The sequence below is a fragment of the Hermetia illucens genome, chromosome 1 (assembly GCF_905115235.1).
Source record: "Hermetia illucens chromosome 1, iHerIll2.2.curated.20191125, whole genome shotgun sequence".
Taxonomy (NCBI): Eukaryota; Metazoa; Arthropoda; class Insecta; order Diptera; family Stratiomyidae; genus Hermetia; species Hermetia illucens.
This window is the reverse complement of record NC_051849.1, coordinates 42,120,936-42,139,459: the sequence shown is the minus strand read 5'-3', so window position 1 is coordinate 42,139,459 and position 18,524 is coordinate 42,120,936. Positions and strand designations below refer to the sequence as shown.

The following is an 18,524-nucleotide window of genomic DNA, read 5'->3' as shown; positions in this document are numbered from 1 at the left end:
TAGCAAACATTTTATAGCAAAAAACTGAATTCAGCTAAAGATATAGTTAATGAATAAGGCGTGATACTTTCGAATAAAATTAAATATTTAGATATGATATTCAATGCTAAGTTTAGCTTATAAAAATACATTTTAAAAACAATTCGGAAGGTTTTGTTTCACACAAAACCTTAAAAAATGGAAGAATTAAATCTTAGATGCAGAGAAATTCCCAGTGCTGTGCTAAGGAAACTAATCTGCAAGATGTTTACACTTCCAAAAGCATAATTCACGTTCCTTGGTACATTCCAAATTATATCTAGAGACCTGCGAATACGGCTGGTTAGTGAGGTCATCAAAGCGTTTCTATGAGAAAAAGTAAAAAAATTGACAGAATCTAAAGTCTATTGAGATGACAAAAAAGATTAAAGCTGAATGACTTCTTCTCATAAAGAACAAACTATCATAGGGGACTAAAGCTTTTGAGGAATAACCAGTTCCAAACCAAAACCGACCGAGCTGGCCAAAGGGTCTTTCTTTTACTCATACGAACCTCAAATATAAAAAACAGGCTGCAGGATGGGGAAAATCTCAGTCTTCAGCTTAGTAGCTTAAACCTCTTGGGCTTAGGGTAAGTGTAGGTGAAAGTCCCATATACCCACAGCACGTGAAACCTAGGGTTCGATTTTTTAATATTTCCATCTCTTAAAAGATAAAACCTCTCTCATCATTACCGAGAGGCAGTGGTTATTGTCTTTGGTGCCCACTTGACTTTTGGAACAACAGGGAGCAACAGAGCAAACAACGTTGTGGTAGATTTTAGATTTAAGGTGTTTCTTGATGCGTCGATCACACTTTGCGATAGTTGTGAAGTTGCATTTCATCTTGGCTGCTCTCCTATGTCAAAGAAAGCCTGAATTTACCATTAGTTGTTATTATTGATTCAAGACACATAAATCACACAGTTTAACCAGAAAACTCTGTTATATTGGTATTTAACCGCAGATCGTGTGGAGGAAGTTCGCCATGTTATTTACATATTGCTGGTCCTAAGCCCAGATAAACGAGGAGGGTTTGAGGTAACGAACTTTGTACCATAATATCTTCGCCAAAACAAAAATAAAATGCTGAGACCGGGGAAGGAGATAAACAAAGTATTGTTGGGGTTAACTCCACTATTCTAAACCCTACTTGGTCTCTTTTAGTGACAGGTCCCGCGACAGATCGACCAAGAAAATGCCTTAAATGTCGTTAAAAACAAAAATGGTCGCATTGAGAGCCTCATGCCGAGTAAGATGCCTTCTGGCAATTTCTCAATACAAAAACCTGTAACGTGCCCGCTAATGACTGTATCGTCATTACGACCAACCTTAATGGCCACGTGGAAGGAAAGGCAAACGGTAAGAAGTGCCAGGAGGAAAAGGGTTTGGAGCACGCAATGATGGTGGCGAATAATGGATACTCACGACCTTGTATTTGTGAATACATAGTCTATCAAACGATTGTTTCATCAGAGTGAAATTATGCGGTGTCTCCAACGATTAATTAATTGAAATAATAAAACTTGTTGTTTCTTTTTCGTTGGTGTGGGTATTTATTCTTGCAAATACCGATATTTCGGGAACCACTTGTTCCCTTCATCAGTGCAAACAAGTTTTTTGTTGCACTGATGAAGGGAACAAGTGGTTCCCGAAATATCGGTATTTGCAAGAATAAATACCCACACCAACGAAAAAGAAACAACAAGTTTTATTATTTCGATTGTTTCATCTTCCTAGATTTTATAGTGGGAGCAATAAAATGCAAATTGATTATATCCTCATAAAATGCAGGCATTTTATCACTGACTGCTAAGTAAAACTAGGTACAAAGGAGCTCTGGACTGGATTGAATACACAATGATGGACTTGTCAAAGAAAAAGGACAAATGAATTGCACCTATTTTTATGGAACGTGCGTTCCTTGTATAGAACAAGAACTGCTAAGTAGTTGCCCGACCCCCTGTCCCAAAATAAGACTGATATCACTGCAGCATAAAATGTCCTGGAGAGGGACTGGTTTGTTGGAGGGATGGGTCGATATTGACAGGCTATTGTTTTGGCAAATCTTTTGTTGGCTGTTTAGTTACTTATATCAAATCATAATGGCAATTTAATCAATTAGGCAGCACGTCTAAATAAAAAACTTCGAGTGTTTGTTAAAGTTCCTTCTCAAAAAAGTAGGTGGCCAAATTCGAAATACCGGTTTAGTAACCAATCAGCCAACGCCAGACCGGCCGAGAGAATCGCTGTTGTTCGTAAGGATGTGGCGAAGACTCGGTAACAGTCAATTCCACGTAGTACTAAGAAACTTAGCTTGTCGGAGACTTTAACTTTCGGGAAATTTTGCGCTGGGACTAAAGCCTGTACCCGTACAACATTTGCTTGATCCAGGAGCTTAAAGTTAATGACTAGACTAGGCTTCGGAGCATTTGGAAGAGGACAATCATTTTGGATGTAAAATCGTCTTCAGCGACGAAGCGCATTTTTTGATAAAAGGTTAAGTAAAAAAAAAGAAGTGCCGCATATGGGACGGCACTAATACAAGGTTCACCAAATGCTAATGCATTCACAAAAAGTTACTGTTTGGTGCGAATTTGATACCGGATACGTAGTTTGCCCGTATTTCTTTGAAAACGACGATAGTGAAACCATCACTGCCAACGGGGAGTTATAGTCTTTTGTCCTAAATTGATGACTATTTGGTGTGGATGGCATGTCCTTCCATCTATACCAAATAGTCACATAGCGAATGCCACGATGAGGATTCTTTATGAAAAATTTGAGAGTATGGTTATTTCCAGTGGAGGTGAATAAGGTCTGAAGGATATTATCATTAATATCACCACATAAATAATAAGGGGGATACCCACTCAGTGCAGCAATTATGTTGGTATAACGGTGTTGAGTACCATTTATAAGATTCTCCGTTATCTTGCTAGGCCGGATAGTCCTATATCTCTCAAACATTATGGGTCTATACCAAACAGGACAATTTTATAGCCTTTATAATGACGATATCAATAAGCTATACCACGACTGTTTTGTAGTGTTTAAAGTGCTTATAAGGCAGTGATAAGCGAGTCATGTAATCCATATGAGAAAGGATAATCCAATCCGAAAAGTCCATACGGGCAATATCCAGGAAAAAAAAGAACACGCGGCAAATTCTACTTCAGATAGTGCAATAAAGAGGGGTCGCCTAAGCCTTTGTGAGTAGGGGTATTTTTATAAATGAGTTAAACAGTGACTCTCTGTAAGCTTGGAATCAAGATTTTATTGAAAGTAACCCCGTTTATTAGGACAATCAATAAAATTTGGAGTGAGCAATCTATTCTGCAATCCGGTTATTAACATCTGCACTACACTGCATGTTCAAGATGTAAGAATTCAAATGGGTACTGTCTTTTCATCTGCTGTATTATATACTCAGATATTTCTGCAAATGTTCTGTGAACAGGTTTATCTCCGTTTTTGGATCAAGTTAGGAATTATCATTGCATTCAAATAGGAAGGCCTGTTGCCGTAATGCATATCACAATGTCATGGTCTATTCCTATGATGATATTGCTTAGATATCTGATGGAAAAGCACAAACTCAGTAAGATCAGCGGGAAATTATTGAATGTGTTTCTATAAAGGTTACCCTTTAATGGTCGCACATCTTCCCTTTAGGCTTTTCTCTAAGCCCATCCATAGAGGCTTCCTTTTACAGAGAATCGAAATAATGACCCAAATGCCATCTAACAAAAAAAAAAGATATATTGCACCATGTACACGAAACCCTACTGTACTAAAATCCACATATTGAAGCTAGATAGATAGTCTGTAGGAAATCAGTTAGTCCAAAAATGTGGGGGCCGTCAAGTTGGCAAACGAGTGTGATAGACTACCAAATTTTTACATTGGGTTCGTTAAGTCAGCTGATAATAAAATAAATAAATTTTTTAAAGAACAAAATACGACTCAACCACATCGAACCGAATGATTTTCCAGAGGACGCTATGTAAGACTGATTAAAAAGGAAATAACAGGTATAAAGAAATCTCAAGTTGCCTGTGTAGTAGAATAAGGAAAATGATTGAGGAACCACTGCTCAGAGATGAACATAATTTCTGAAAGATCTCTAGAGGGTTAAACGGTCACGTACATTAATCTTATGTTGAGTAGGGGACTGGCTACCATTGGAGAAGGAGATAATAGTAGTACCCGCAGTAATCAGTTAGGGGCTACTGTCAATGTGCAGCAGGCTATGGAAGGCTAACCTAATAGGACCTTCAAACTCGTGGTAAATACAAATCCAGAAACGTTTGTTGAGTTGTGGGAAGCATAAGGTTTAGAGAAAGTCGTCCCCTGGGTTAGCCATTGTCTACTTTTGCTATATTTATTTTAGATGCTCGGAGAAAAGTGCTAAAGGAGATAATGATTGCTCTGGCTTGATACTGGCCTGGAACCCTTTCAGATTGCCGGATTGATTTCCTGGAAGGTGATCTCTCTATTGAAGTCATGCTATTTATTAAGGACATGGCAGAAATGATGTGGATGTAAAGAAGGTATCAATTTAGAGGTCCTATTCCACTATTCTGGAACATTATGTACAATGATATATTAAACCTTTAAACGGCCATGGTGGTGAGTAATGCCAAAAATAGCATTGGTTTTGATTACAAAAGAAATCGTTGCACGTGAAGAGAGAAACTCGCGGATTTGGAAAGGGAGACATCACCCATTATTACAATGAGAAGTCACAACATCACTTTTAAGTATATCGATCAATATGTAGGGAGTGATGATTGACGCAGCGTCAATATCCTGTATGCCCTAGAGGAGGATGATTTTGAACACAGATGATGTACAAAATGCTTCAAATTCCTCAGGCCTGAGGAGAGAAGGAGAAAGAAGGTCATTCACCGTGAGCTCGGAGTTTCCTTGGAGATCCGGATTCGAGACACACGTAAAATGGGCAAATTCGAAGCGGTTATAGAGAGGTCCACATTTTCACCTCAGCCACGAGTTTTTCTCTAAGAACCCCTTCTGAGCTCTTTAAGCACGAAGATGGGCAGTTTAGACCTCTTAACAAAGTTCTCGTCAATCCTAAATGAGATGGGCTACACTTCCGAATCAGCTTCTGCAGATTAATCGCGCTTATTCATTTTGGAAACTATTATAATACATTTTCAAGCACATAAAAGGTGCAGCTATTGTTAGTTAAACAGTAGGGGAAACATATGTACACTTCTAGCTTCCACAAATGAAGAGGTAAGGACCCCTCAAACTTGGATCTTACGATCTTCCTCAAACACTGACCAACAAAAGATAAATTGATTTTCTTTCAAAATCTCCCCAATCTGACTAAATTCGATTTCAAGTGCCCGCTGCTAACAACTTGTTAGCACTGATGAAGGGAACAAGTGGTTGCCGAAATATCGGTATTTGCAAGAATAAATATTCACACCAACGAAAAAGAAACAACAAGTTTTATTATTTCAGATAATTAATCGTTGGAAACACCGGGTAATTTCACTGAGATGCTTTTCAATAGTTCCTAGTCTCCTTTCGATAGCGTTGAAGGAGAATGTATCTGAAGTGCTCTGGCCAGGATGTGACTTACTTGTATCTTCTATGTTTCAAAGTGATGTTTATTAGCAGTACTTCTCTTTCTTAGAAATATGCTTTGCTCGAAAAGAGGCTAGCTTTACATATTTACGGACATTTTCTTCCAAACATAGGTCATGTAAATCTTGGCTACTATTTCAACTTTAAACATAATGAAGTTAAACGCAGTCTCATCAAAAAGTAATTTGAAAACAAAAAAAATACGAAACACTGCACAGAATAGGCTAATGCCTCAAATAGATAAAGGATTGAAATACGTTTAATTTATTTCGACCTTAATTTTATGGCCCTTATATAAAGCTGTCCCGGAAATCCAGATACATGGAGTTACACACCTACATTGAGTCTTATTAATTATGCATACCTTGTTTTAGTGGTAGTAGTGATTATCAAATTAGGTCCTTCACTAGATTAGCCTAATTTTAACTCAGATTTTGGACTTTGTACGAGTTGCACGAGACCAGAAGTTTAAATAGACACTTCCAAACGCACTGAATCTAATCACTTCTATTTAAAATCAATTTTTAAACACAAACTCGATCACTTATGTATGTATGTGCATATATTCGATAAAGTTCGTTATTTAAGACCACAGCACTAACTCCAGGATCTCGTCTAGATTTTCGTCTCGTAGAGATGTTAACTCCGATTTGTGTACTTGTGTACTGAATTGAAAGTTTGTTTTCGTCTTCTATAAATCTTAGTACTGTCTTTGTGATAAGCTCGGCTATGATACTCGTAATTACTGCTGCCCTCCTATCGCTCAGCGCGAAATTTCACCTAGTATTTTGTATTAAATATTTAATCAGAATAAAAGATAAGAGGGTGAAGCTGCCGAGATTCAATTTCTAGAATATGTTATTGAAGGCAGTAAACAAAATTTCGTGTCCTCCGTGGAGGAAGTGGAATTTCATTGACATTCAGCATAGTTTACTATCTTTATATATGCCTGTGTATGGTGCGAGATAATGGGTAAAAACAAATAAAAAATAGCAAACTTTGTGAATTCTGGAGAACAATTTGTGCTGATAATGAAGTGGTGGAAATATTGATGATCGTCTATAGAATTTCCAAATGAAGAGGACTGTAAAGGTGACACCGAAGTTCTATTTTGTTCAAGCGCCATACAAGCATATTAAAAGTGGGCTCAGTTGAATTTGGGGAATACACGATATCTTTTTTTTTGGTAAGTGCATTTTCGTAGTTTGCTTTTCCTTTTAAATAGAGCTACCAAATCTCGATAATATAAGTATGTATTTAAAAAAAGCAATAATCCCGCTACATCACTTTGTTTCCATTAGAGCCTGTGTCAAAACATCTTGTTAATTGGCTTTGTATTTTTATTTGAGTGCTAGATTGACTCATTGTCATTTTGATGAGTCCTATCAGTTTCGCTGGAACTTCAGATTCAGGCAGTACTTTATCAGTATATAGTCGAAATGAGAAGTCTAAATCCGGAAGGAGCATCAGATGCTGAATGGTGGAAAGTCTTTGAAGTTCTCAGTGATGAGGACGATATGAAACGATTGAAATCAAATTACCTTCTAGAGTGAGTTCTTTTCAAAAGTTTTGTTTACAGGATGGACATTGGTTTTGAAATTAATTATTGGTTATTATTGGTTTAAAGAAATGATAAAAAAAGAAAATGCCGCAGAGACGGCATAGAGGTCTTTTGCTCATTTGGCTCTACTCTTTCCGGCTTTTGTTTCTCTGGTGTGATGTTGCCCTTGCGGGTTGTTTCGTTTCGCTCCGAATAGAACGGAGGTAGGTGCCTAAATAACTGCCGTGGCAGTATAGCGACAAGGTTCCACCTGCTAGCATCACAATGGACGGCACACGTTTTAACTACACGCTTGTCGGGCTGAATGAAGAATCAATTGAGTTTATCTCCAATTTGGTTCAGAAATGCTCCTACAAGAGCAAGGAGGGATCAGCTTAATAAGCACGTGTCGGTGACCGAAACAAACTTAATGGCAGGACTAACACTTGTTGACCGTGCACTAAGCCAACAGCTGCGTAAAATGAAACAGTTGACTGGTGACAAAGTCGGCACCGAGCTTCTATAGTCTCTTTGGCCGACGGAGGCAGCGCTCACAGCTACCATTTCTAAGTTCACAAAGACAGTCAGTGCTTTGCGTTCCGGAAGTAGCACTAGATCACTGTCTTAATCCGGCTACAAAAGTTGGCGATCGGGTAGTAGGTCGTCAGGTCCCTCGGCAAGTACCGCCAAAAAGGCAAAAAAATGTTCCAGCCCCTGCACTTTCTCGATAAGAAACTAGACTTGCCGGGAGCCCTAACGACGGCTACGCGAAATACTGCACCACGTCGCCAACTATTTATAAGCCGACTCCACTACCTAATAGATGCAGGCGCTGGAGTCTGGGATTTTCCGCATCCTAGATGTATAAATGACCGCGGCCATCGTAAAACTCAGCAGAAAACTATTTCGACGATCTACACATTTGGCTATAGGCAGACATGAGTCTAGGACTTCGACAAGCGTTTTCTTGGCTTTTTATTAGCAACACTCCAATCTTAGGTGCAAACCTCCTGTGCCACTATACATTGCTTGTTGATATGAAGAGCCTTCATTGACCCCATAACCTTCCTCCCTTTCTTCAAAAATAACACAAAATCACTACCGAGCGTAGTCCCTCTGAACACGTTCAGCATGATGTTCAGTCCCACGTTAACATTAATGGCTCCTTTATCTTTTCTAGGCTGCGTTCATTACTACTTAAATTCAGTCTAGTACTCAACATTGAGAAATGCTAATTCTTACAATCGACGGTGAGACTCCTCGAATAGCCGATTACCTTCGAAGGCATTCAACCGGCCAAAGTCAAGGTGCAACCGATTTCGAGTTTTCCATTGCGTTGAAATAGAAGCTCGAAAAAGCACCTCCGCTTCCTGACTTCGTCATCTGAACTTTATCAGCCAGTTTACTTTCGACATTCAACGCGTGTCTGGAAAGGATAACGTAGTTTTTTACGCTTTGCCACGTGCTGCAGAGGGCGAGATTTCCACCAACGGTGATTTTCCGTCAATCGCGGAGGCGTAGAAGGACAATGCAGTCCTCCGGAGCCTCAGGACATACTCCAAATACACATTCATACGGTTCGGCTCAACATCTAATATATACAACCTCAGATAAGGGACCCAAGCCATGTATTCTGGCAGATTTTCGTAAGGAAGTATTTTCCGACGTTCACGATCTAGCGAACCCAGGCATTTGAGCAACGAATCAGTTAGTCACTGCAAAGTAAATATGTGCAGAAAAAGACAGGCGTTTTCCCTCGGTCTACCAAGTGCTTTCACATAATCGATCGATCGTTTAAGTGTTGCCTCATAATCGATAAGTGGTCTTAGGTGTTACTTTTAAAAAACAGTTTTGTTCAATCTTGTGCGAGGCACTCTGCCGAGAGTGCTATGCTTTGGTGTGCCAACAATTATAATCACCGAACAGGGAATGCCGTTCGAGTCTTCTCTTTACGCGATTCCTGCACGTATTTCCTAATTAGGACAGATACCTCCCGGAGATCGCTGCGGCCACCTTTTCGAGGTCGTCAAGCGAGGCCTTCAACATTTTCGCTTGAATGTCGGAGGCAGATTCAAGAGGGTCTCCCTGGCCCAGTTAAAGCCTTTCTTGGCGGAAGCTGGGAAGAAAGACACGCAACGCTCCCATTTTGACTTGCAGCAACCGAAATTGAGGGGGCCAAGCGTTTAGTTCCACCCAGAAACCCCCTTTTCTTTCATTTGGAGGGGGGAGGAGTACAATGGCGGAACGAACAATTCACATGACGGACGCATGGAATTGTGAACGCTCTGAAAAGAGTCGACCATGACTTTGAAAAACAGTTTTTTGATAGCCAGTAAAAAATAGGGTCTGTTCCGTCTTTGTAAGACTTATAGATGTTCCGAACTGGATCATCCTCACCCATACGGATTAAATGACCGCGACCTATTGAGTCGGATTTTGTCTTTGTATTATATTGGTCATTGTATCGCTCAAAGATTTCATCGTTATATAAGCTACGAAATCGTCCATCCTTATGTAAAAAATCCTAAACATTCTTCGCAGGATTCTTCTGTCGAACGCTACCAAGAATTCGCATTTTTTTTATGGGTGCACGATAGGGCATCTCCTTGTCTTAGACTGCTCTTGATGTCGAATACTCTCAAAAGTGATCCTGCTACTTTTATCAGGCTCCGCACGTTGGTGAGGGTAAACCGAATTGTCTCATGACCGTGTACAGTTTTACCCTGGCTATGCTATCATTGGCGGTATTGAAGAATAAATGATGCAACATGGTAGTATGCAACCATTATTATTATTAGTATTGATATATAGTCCCAGCATTTTTTTAGTATCAAGATAGGGTTCAAAACTTCTTTCGATTATTTTTGACAGCGCTTTGTAAATTGCAAGAACGACATCCGTTTATATAGTTCTCCCAGTAGAGTTTGTTACACTACAATCTTGTGGCATATTCTCATATTACCAAATAGAGTTCCTGAAGCTCCACAGCCAGCGTTTTGTTATTTCTGCGTGTTTTTAATGCATCTTTGACATCCAGTGTAGATGGTGGGACAGATGTCTTCCTTCATTGTGTGGAGATTGCACAGCAAGGTTCTTGTCCGATAGTTTTCTTTGCACACACCCATGCTACCGGTTTCCAGGTGTCGATTCAGGGTCTACAGGATTTGTTGTCCTAACGCTCTGACATTTTTCGATGCCATTTCTTCATTCTGGAGCTTTTCAATATCGAATATGCTAGCTATATTGAGCTCGCCGCTTCCATTTTTGGCTATCTGGCATCAATATCTTGCTCTGGCGAGATAGTGGTGGCTGTTGTAACTTGAACGTACGTCAAGAATGCTAAATACTGTTCATTTTTCAATGAGGACGTAATCAATCTGGTTGAACGCCGTCTAATCTGATGAGCCCCATGTTCTGCGTTGAGGAGAGTAAATCGATGAGATTGTCATGTTTCTGCTTCCAGCGAATTCTAAGAGCCTGCTTCTGTTCTTGTTAGTTATATCGTGCATACTATCGCCCCTAGTAGTTCCATGATGAACCAGTTTTTTCTGATCTTTACGCCGAAATTGCCAAGCACTACGTTCACGTCGTTCGAGGGCAATAAATCAAATATTGACTCAAGACGACTATAGAATTTGTCTTTTACGGAGCCGTCCTTGGAGCATATACGTTGATTAATCAAATGTTGATAAATGTTATTTTCACATCAAGCATACGAATTCCTTCAGTGGATGAAGTATCAGTCAGCATGTTTCTATTTTACGGTGCAGAGAACTCGCCATTCACCCTCTCTAATCTGCTGTTCTGCATTCTCCAGGGGTTACCTGCGTGGATCTGAGAGTATGATTTGGTAGAGTGGCTATATATAAATTAGTTGCCAAATCAGGGTGCGTAACCTACTTGACTTGTCTATAGAGGATTGCAGTACTATAGCTAAAGTACTAAAGAAATACGTATCTACATGGAGTAAAAACTTTGTAGGAGAGGAAAGTGAAGTGTTTTTTTGATTATTTAATAGACCTACGAATACCAGGACCGATTATCCTTTTAAGCAGGAACATTTTTGGTTGTAATACTTGTTGTTATAACCCCTCAGTTCAGCGGTTTGATCAATATAAATATATTGTCGAATAAATAAATAAAATCTTCTCAGCAGTAATTTTTGGTATAACTATTCCAATGACGTTGGCTACTAGAAAAGGCAGTGTCCCGATTAAATTCCTCCCTGTTCTTTTCCCCTGCGGTGTCACCACCACCATCCAAGAATGGAGCATTTCGGAAGTTCCAGCCTTCAATTTCCATACCAACAAATTATGGTTAGTATGTGAGGCATACAAATGTCCTGCAGGAATTGATTTACACACCATTTCGTCTGCAGAGTTTAACCGTAACATTTTACAATACACACCTATTGCCTCAAAGCAAAGTTTGATGCTTTAAAACAATGAAGTCCTTACAAGCTAAAAGAGCTTGTTCGTAAATTGGTCGCGCTGCGTGTCGTGATAGACTAGTATCGTTACAGAGCGTCTATCCATCATTCTAGATAACCCTGGATTCAAATTAAGAGTTCTTTGCTACTAATTGGGATTGTCAAAGCACCGGTGCCGTTTTTACTCACTTGAGAGCGTTATGGTTACTTGAAGGTGTTTGGCTGAAGGCGGTTAGCCGGAGGTAAGTTCCTGCCCGTAGATAAAACTTTGTCCTCAGCAAATGGCGTCTAGGGCCAGTGTTGACAGAAGGAAGCTTCGCGACTTTTGACCGAGTCCCCATCTGAGTGTAGGCTCAGGTTATCCATCGTCACGGTTGAAACTTAATTCTTGTTCTAATTTTTTTTGTGTTGAAAACAGAGAGACACAGCTAACTGAAACTGGTATCGCCTGGTATCTAAAGTTTATCGTTTGTAGCCGCACCTTAGCCCTTGTAACGATTCAGTCCTTGACCTGGTAGCGGTTTAATTTCCACTTAGCTTCACGTTTCCGCTCTAGTTCCCCAGTGTATTTTCTTTGCATAGTATTTATATCGCCAAGAGAGGATGTTATTTTTATTTACGCTCGTCCTTGAGCAGCTATTGTGACGAAGGTTATAGGCCTTTATACGCCGTCCAAGAAATCGTTGGTGCCATGAACGTGTAATTATCCTAAAATTGCAAGTGAATTCACTCGATGTTTGGCGGAAAATCTGATTACAATTTTTCACACACAGACGCGTACTTTTTACTTATGAATGGTATTTGAAAGTTGAGTACAACAAAATCTTAAATTTCAAATAATTTCCTTGACGTTGGATCTCATACCACAATAGGATGAATATGTATTTCTAAGTATTGTAAATAATATGTTTGTGAGTAATTTTTGAATTGAAAAAATGATAGTGAAGTCATAGCCGCGGGATGGCAAACTTTTTTATTTTTTAACAGAACAACGTCATGTGATACTTTCTGAAAATTTGGGTTTTTTTACAGTTGACGTACAATATTTTTCGTTCTTATCTTAATGTTTTTTTAGAATACAGATAGTTTATACGAGCATTATCGGTTTCAAATTGGTTTCAATGTTACTTACAGTTGCTCACAAAAGCCAACACATACCTGAAAAAACGACGAGAAAAAATTAGGGGGATAAAAATTCCATCAAGTGATTTAGTGAAGCCCATAGTGTTTTACGTAGGCACCTCTCGTGAGACTTAATCCTACGGTCCTCTTAAGACACGGATTGATTTTGTGACCACAATCAGAGCCCCGCTGAGACAAGCAACAACGGTACCAGTCTATACCAAGTGCATGGCTTAGCATTCATACTGGTGGATGCAAGAATTACCTAAATCTCTACCGAACTATGGAGTACGGTACCCGTGTTGATATGCAACACCACGTCGAGGCCCGAAGGTCTCTTCTCGCTTGAGCACAATCACAACCACCATGAAACTCCCATTAGGGGGGCCAACCGCAAATAACCGAGCTGTCCTCACATACAACAGGAGTTCACCCGAAGTATGTGAGTCCAGGGGCTTTCCCGGTTCCCATGGTACCAGTATACCCCTGTTAAGGTTTCGTGACCAATTTGCCACTTCAGATGGTCCCCGTGCAGACTCGGGTCTGATCGCCCTAATTAGGTCTTTGGAGCATTCGCCTACTGAATCACGGCCGGCAAACCAAAGTAATTACAGCGTCTCCCGGTGCCACCACTATGGAGGTTTTCCTCGACCACTTGGTTTTGGTTTGGCCGATAGGGTTGCCGCCCCATCTTCCTCGCCGCCACCTCTGAGCACCATCAAGTGATTTAAAAAAATCTGGCTTGAAAAGAACGATCAGTACTCGGCCTTCGCACCCTGCGCGCGTTGGCGAATGAATTCCAATCTTTTAATCTGATTAATCCGAAAAATGAAAAGCTTTTTTCTCGCTATTCTACCATGATAACCTCGCTTATGCAAACATCATTCTATTGCTTCAGGATGCACTTCCTTCCCCGATGCTATTGCCCTTGAAAACGGCTGAAGCTATCGTCACCAAATTTGATGAGAATATGGGGTCTGTGGAACCCGTTATATGCAGCTTGTATGTATGCATGTTTGTGTTGAGTTTTAGAAAGGTTCTTTAGAGGAAGCGATAAAAAGGGATTACCTAGACGTTTGCAATCTCTAGGTGGGAGTGTGTAAACCCCAGTTGACAGAAATTAGCCATTGTCACCGTCCCTGCAAAGACAGCATAAAAATAAAGTTTGGGCCGATCTGCAGGATAAGGCGATGGGTAGTTCAGACCACTGTCTTAAATACTGAGCCTACGGACACCTAGCCCATGGTGAACTCGAAGCGACCTGCCGGTATTCCGATATTTTAACGCTCTCGTTGTGAGGTCCGGTTCCTCTCAATATTCTGACGTCCCGCAAATACCTACCAGGGGAACACCGAGAAAGTTAGCTTTGGAAAATGTGCGGAAGATCTCTTAAGAGTTATAAATGTGCCATAAGCCCCCGCACGGATAGAACAGGCACTGAATCATTAGTGAACTCAATAATGAGCCTTATCACCGCAGTTTGCAGTGCATCGCGGACCAGAAGAAAACTCCATCACGGGAAGGCACCTGGTGAAAGGCGGAATTTGCAACTCTATGCAGAAACTGCCTCAGATTTTGGCTGATTGCAAATCATGCGGGAAGCCAAGTTCAGGGAACCCTTAGATCCGCAGAATACAACAGAACGGATAAAAAACTCCGGCACGAAGTCAACAAGCGAAAATATCGCGAGTAGGAGTTAATCAGTGGCATTAACAGGAACCATGAGGTCTCTTGGGTATAACCTTGTTACCAAAAAACTCGGGACTTATCGATCACCCTGTTCCATGTAAGCGGTGAAAATGGAAGAAATTCTGCATGCACTTTTTTCTTTTCACCCCGTGCGAGCTGACTTTATTGGTGAGAGGTGGTCTACTGAAGAATCCCCACTTTTCACGGCAAAGGAACTGGAAGAGGCGATCTTGTCCATAAAGGACAAAACAAATAACATGTTCCCTGTGAAGTACTGAAACTTGATTTCAAATATAAGCTGGTCTTGTAATTCAGCGCGTTCAAGGCATATTTGGGAGCGGATGTCTTCCCCTCTCGCTGGACACCGAGGCGCCGTCAGTATATTGGCCTTACAATACTGCAGGAGACTATTCGCCAAAACAATGCGGTTTTAAAAACTGTTGATGGAATTGAGAAAGTGGTCCAAACGGAGGAACAGGATGAGTAAGTAAGATGCAAGAAACATCTTCAATTTTGGGAGGTAGGGGAAGATGCAAGAAACACCTTCAATTTCGGGGGGTAGGGCTATATGTTCCAAGTGGATAACGTTTGCAGTTAAGATTGCTTCTACCCAGAATGAAAGTGGAAGTCCATACTGGATTAGTATACATCGAACAATTTCATCTAAGATGCGGCTTTTCCACTCCAGGTTGTTGGGATTGTTTGTTGGCACTTCTATATCACTAGGTCGATCAATACCATTGAAAAATCTTTGGGGGCGGTTGCGAATGTCGTCACCTTTGCTCATGAGTGGAAGCACTATTTATTTCTGCAGGTTAGCTTTTCTTGCAGGATCTTTAGATTTGTAGCCACATTCCAACGTTTACCAAAGTTTTCATGACGCCACGCCTTCTTTCATCTATATGAGTTCGGCTGAAGAAAGTCACCGAAGTATGCCGGATATAACTCAGGTATCTCCCAGCTCCCATTCTGTTATGACACCCGTCTTTGCGGTTCACCTGGTTCAGGTTTCATTTTCACACCGCGTCAAAATTTCGGTAGGAAGACGGTTAAAGAATTAATTCGCATAAAACTGATAAAAGTTGAGAGAAATAATCTGACGACAGTCTTTACAAAAGCAGGATCAACAAAAAAGCAAATCGGAATACCGGAAGCTCTCGCTTCGGGTATAAAAGTTTTGTGTTCATCTTATGTAAAAACTTTAACTTCCAGAAATATAAGGGGATATAGGCATCGGCCTAGGAAGAGATATTTACTGCTGGTCGCTTCTTTTCGCTTGCTTGTCGCGGCCACGTGCACACGCAAGACCGGAGGGCTCCGTGCTGTATACCGAATCCCGAAAAGACTTGCAGGTAGTCGTAAGTTTTTCGATGGGTAGGTTAAGGATGTTGACATGGCTTCCTTATCCATGACGATGAGTAGTGTACAAGGTGGAAGGATTTGGCACAACATACAGAAAAGTTCTATTTTCAAATGAACCACCATAACATGCTAATACTAAAGAAGAACATTGATTTTGAGTTATGTTACGTTAAATTAAAGGCATTTGTGTGCCCTTTTTTTTGCAATGATAATGGCTAAAATGATCTTAGAACGCATTAAAGAACACCTCGAAAGCTTCCTCGACAAAGAGCAGGTTGGGTATTACTTTGAATTTTTCAGTATGCATGTGGTCAAATTGATCTCGATCTCAGTATAGGCAGGAGCAACATACCCAGAATTCCTTCATGTCATGTTTACGATTATATATAAATGGAGATATTACTACCTGTCGCCATTTTCGGTCGCGCTGCTCCTAGGGCAGAGGTGAGGCAGCGTCTGATGAGTTGCCTCTGCCCTGGATGGAACCGTGAGTCGACTTTTTTCAAAAACTTGGGTGCTTAGTCCAAAAAAGAGGAGTCCCTGGAGTGGTCCGTGGAAGAAATAAGTTGCTTCCCAAGTGGTCCGATCCGTCATCAAGTAGGTGCGGACTCAGCATCCTTGTAAAAAACATACCCAGAATTCCTTCGCTGTTTCCTCGGAATGGAAATTTAAAAATGCAGCTACTTTTGACACCAACATCAACTTCCTTTTTTATAGCTATCTGGGAGTAATAAAAACTGACCGCCATTGTAACTTAAGATTTCTATACTTTTCGTCAATGCGAGTCCCTGTCGTGTCATCGTGGACGTGTTGATTAGAAAAAAGTGTCAGTGGGTAGGACATGCATGGAAACTATTATCCCTGGATAGTCGACAAGTGGAGCGTCTAAGGAATATGCGGGTGACAAAAGTTGAGGAAGAGTGTGAACCGCACGGGAATTCTGTAAGAAGCTGCAATACATTTCCAGATACTGGCAACGATGGGATGTAAATGTAATTGATGCGCTTGATGTCAACGGCAACCGTACATATATGTAAATCAGCAATGTAAAATTAAGGTAGGTTTCAGGTAAAGTTTTCTTCTTCAATGCAGCTACCCATATTGTGAACAATGAAATTAGTAATTAACAAACTGTATAAACTCAGCAAATTCCATTCTGTTTGGGTGAATCAAGCTATGTCTAGAATTCACAACTCTCACAACATATTGTTTACAAACGTATTCACTGTGCCGGTCCAATCACTTTAACAGTTACCCTAGTAAGTATGGGTATTTATGACGAAGGTGCTAATCACGTATCAGACGTCAATACGGCATCTATACAATGTCTACACAGAAAACCGTTAAAAAACTACATCGTGTACTTACCATTTTGGGGGCCAAATCGGCGATACCACTGTGCACTCTAATTCCACTAAAAATCAAAAGATTTAAGCCAGAAACCTGATTAATGAGAGCGGCTGCTTCACACTGAACACTGCGGCGTCTGCAGTTTTTCACGATTTTACCTCAATGATGCACGCGAATCAATCACAATTGGTTCAACAGATTAAGTATGTTCTTCTGCAGATGAAGACTTTCAATTATAGTTTAAAAACAAGAATTGCGATGGATGGAAGCCTTCAGAGGTGATTGACTGAGACTTTGAAAGTAATGGCGATAACTACGAAACTGGTCAACATCCATGCATCGTTCCCGCTTTTTATAAGATTTTTGTAAACAGTACACTTTTGCATGCCATTATTATTGTTTATTTGTCGAAGAAAGAAGTGATTAGAAGTTGGCTATTTTTGGGAATTTCAACTACGCTCGTGCCTCTATCGACGCAAAGAAATTCAGCTTTCTCATATATCGGCTTACGTGACCGTGGATTATCGACGCGGGTTCATTGCATTCCTATGTAGTTCAGTTGGCGCAAAATAAGTTGAGGAATCTGTGAGTGAGATGAAATAGAAAAGTTTTGTTTATTATTAGAGATGAGATGTAGCAATATAATATAAATAACCAAGGAAATATTTTTATTCAATTTATCCTTTTCTGCATGTTTACATAAAGTCTTTGCGCATCTTGACTTATGAAAGGGGTAATGTGAAACCCACCTGGGGCACGGATTCTTTTTTATGACTCTTTGGCATCCCAAAATAACAGAGTTATCCCAAGGACACATGACATACGGAAGTTGACAGGTCGAAAAGGTCCGCTTCGACCTGATTCCAGCCAACCCGTTGAGTAGTGCCGATCCCACGTACTTGAGGAGGGTGCTAAGACTTTGCATGGAACTCATCTGAAGTGTAGTACAGATGTCCTTTTACTCTTCTTCTTTTTCTTCAGCCTTTGTCCTGTTCACAAGCGGGGTCGGCTCGTCGTGATCGGTTTCGCCATTTGGCTTTATCAAATGCCTGATCTGGGTGGAACCTCGAGGCTTTTAAATCCCCATCCAACGTATCAAGCCACCGTTGTTTCGGCCGGCCTTTTGGTCGTTTACCATCGACTTCGATGTTCAGACCAATCTTGGCAAGTAAATTTTCGTTATCGCAAATTGCGTGACCATACCATCGAAGACACATCTCTCGCAATTTTTCCACAATCGGTGCAACCCCACGACGATTGTGGATATCCTCATTTCGGATGTGTATCACGCCATTAGTCCAACGCAACATCTTCGTCTCCATTACCGCAAGACACCGTTCATTGTCTTTTATAGTCGGCCAACACTCAGAACCATAGAGGGCGACAGGACGGAGGACAT

At 40.6% G+C, this 18,524-nt stretch overlaps 1 protein-coding gene across 1 annotated transcript in view; it reads right to left on the bottom strand.

Moving 5' to 3' along the window:
* The window catches only part of LOC119646585 (cysteine dioxygenase type 1), a 28,324-nt gene extending 22,003 nt beyond the window's left edge, over positions 1-6,321 (bottom strand). The window contains exon 1 of the mRNA XM_038047080.1: positions 5,998-6,321. The gene's annotated coding sequence lies outside the window, so the exon portion shown is untranslated. The remainder of the gene's footprint in view (positions 1-5,997) is intronic.
* Between the last annotated feature and the right edge of the window lie 12,203 nt (positions 6,322-18,524).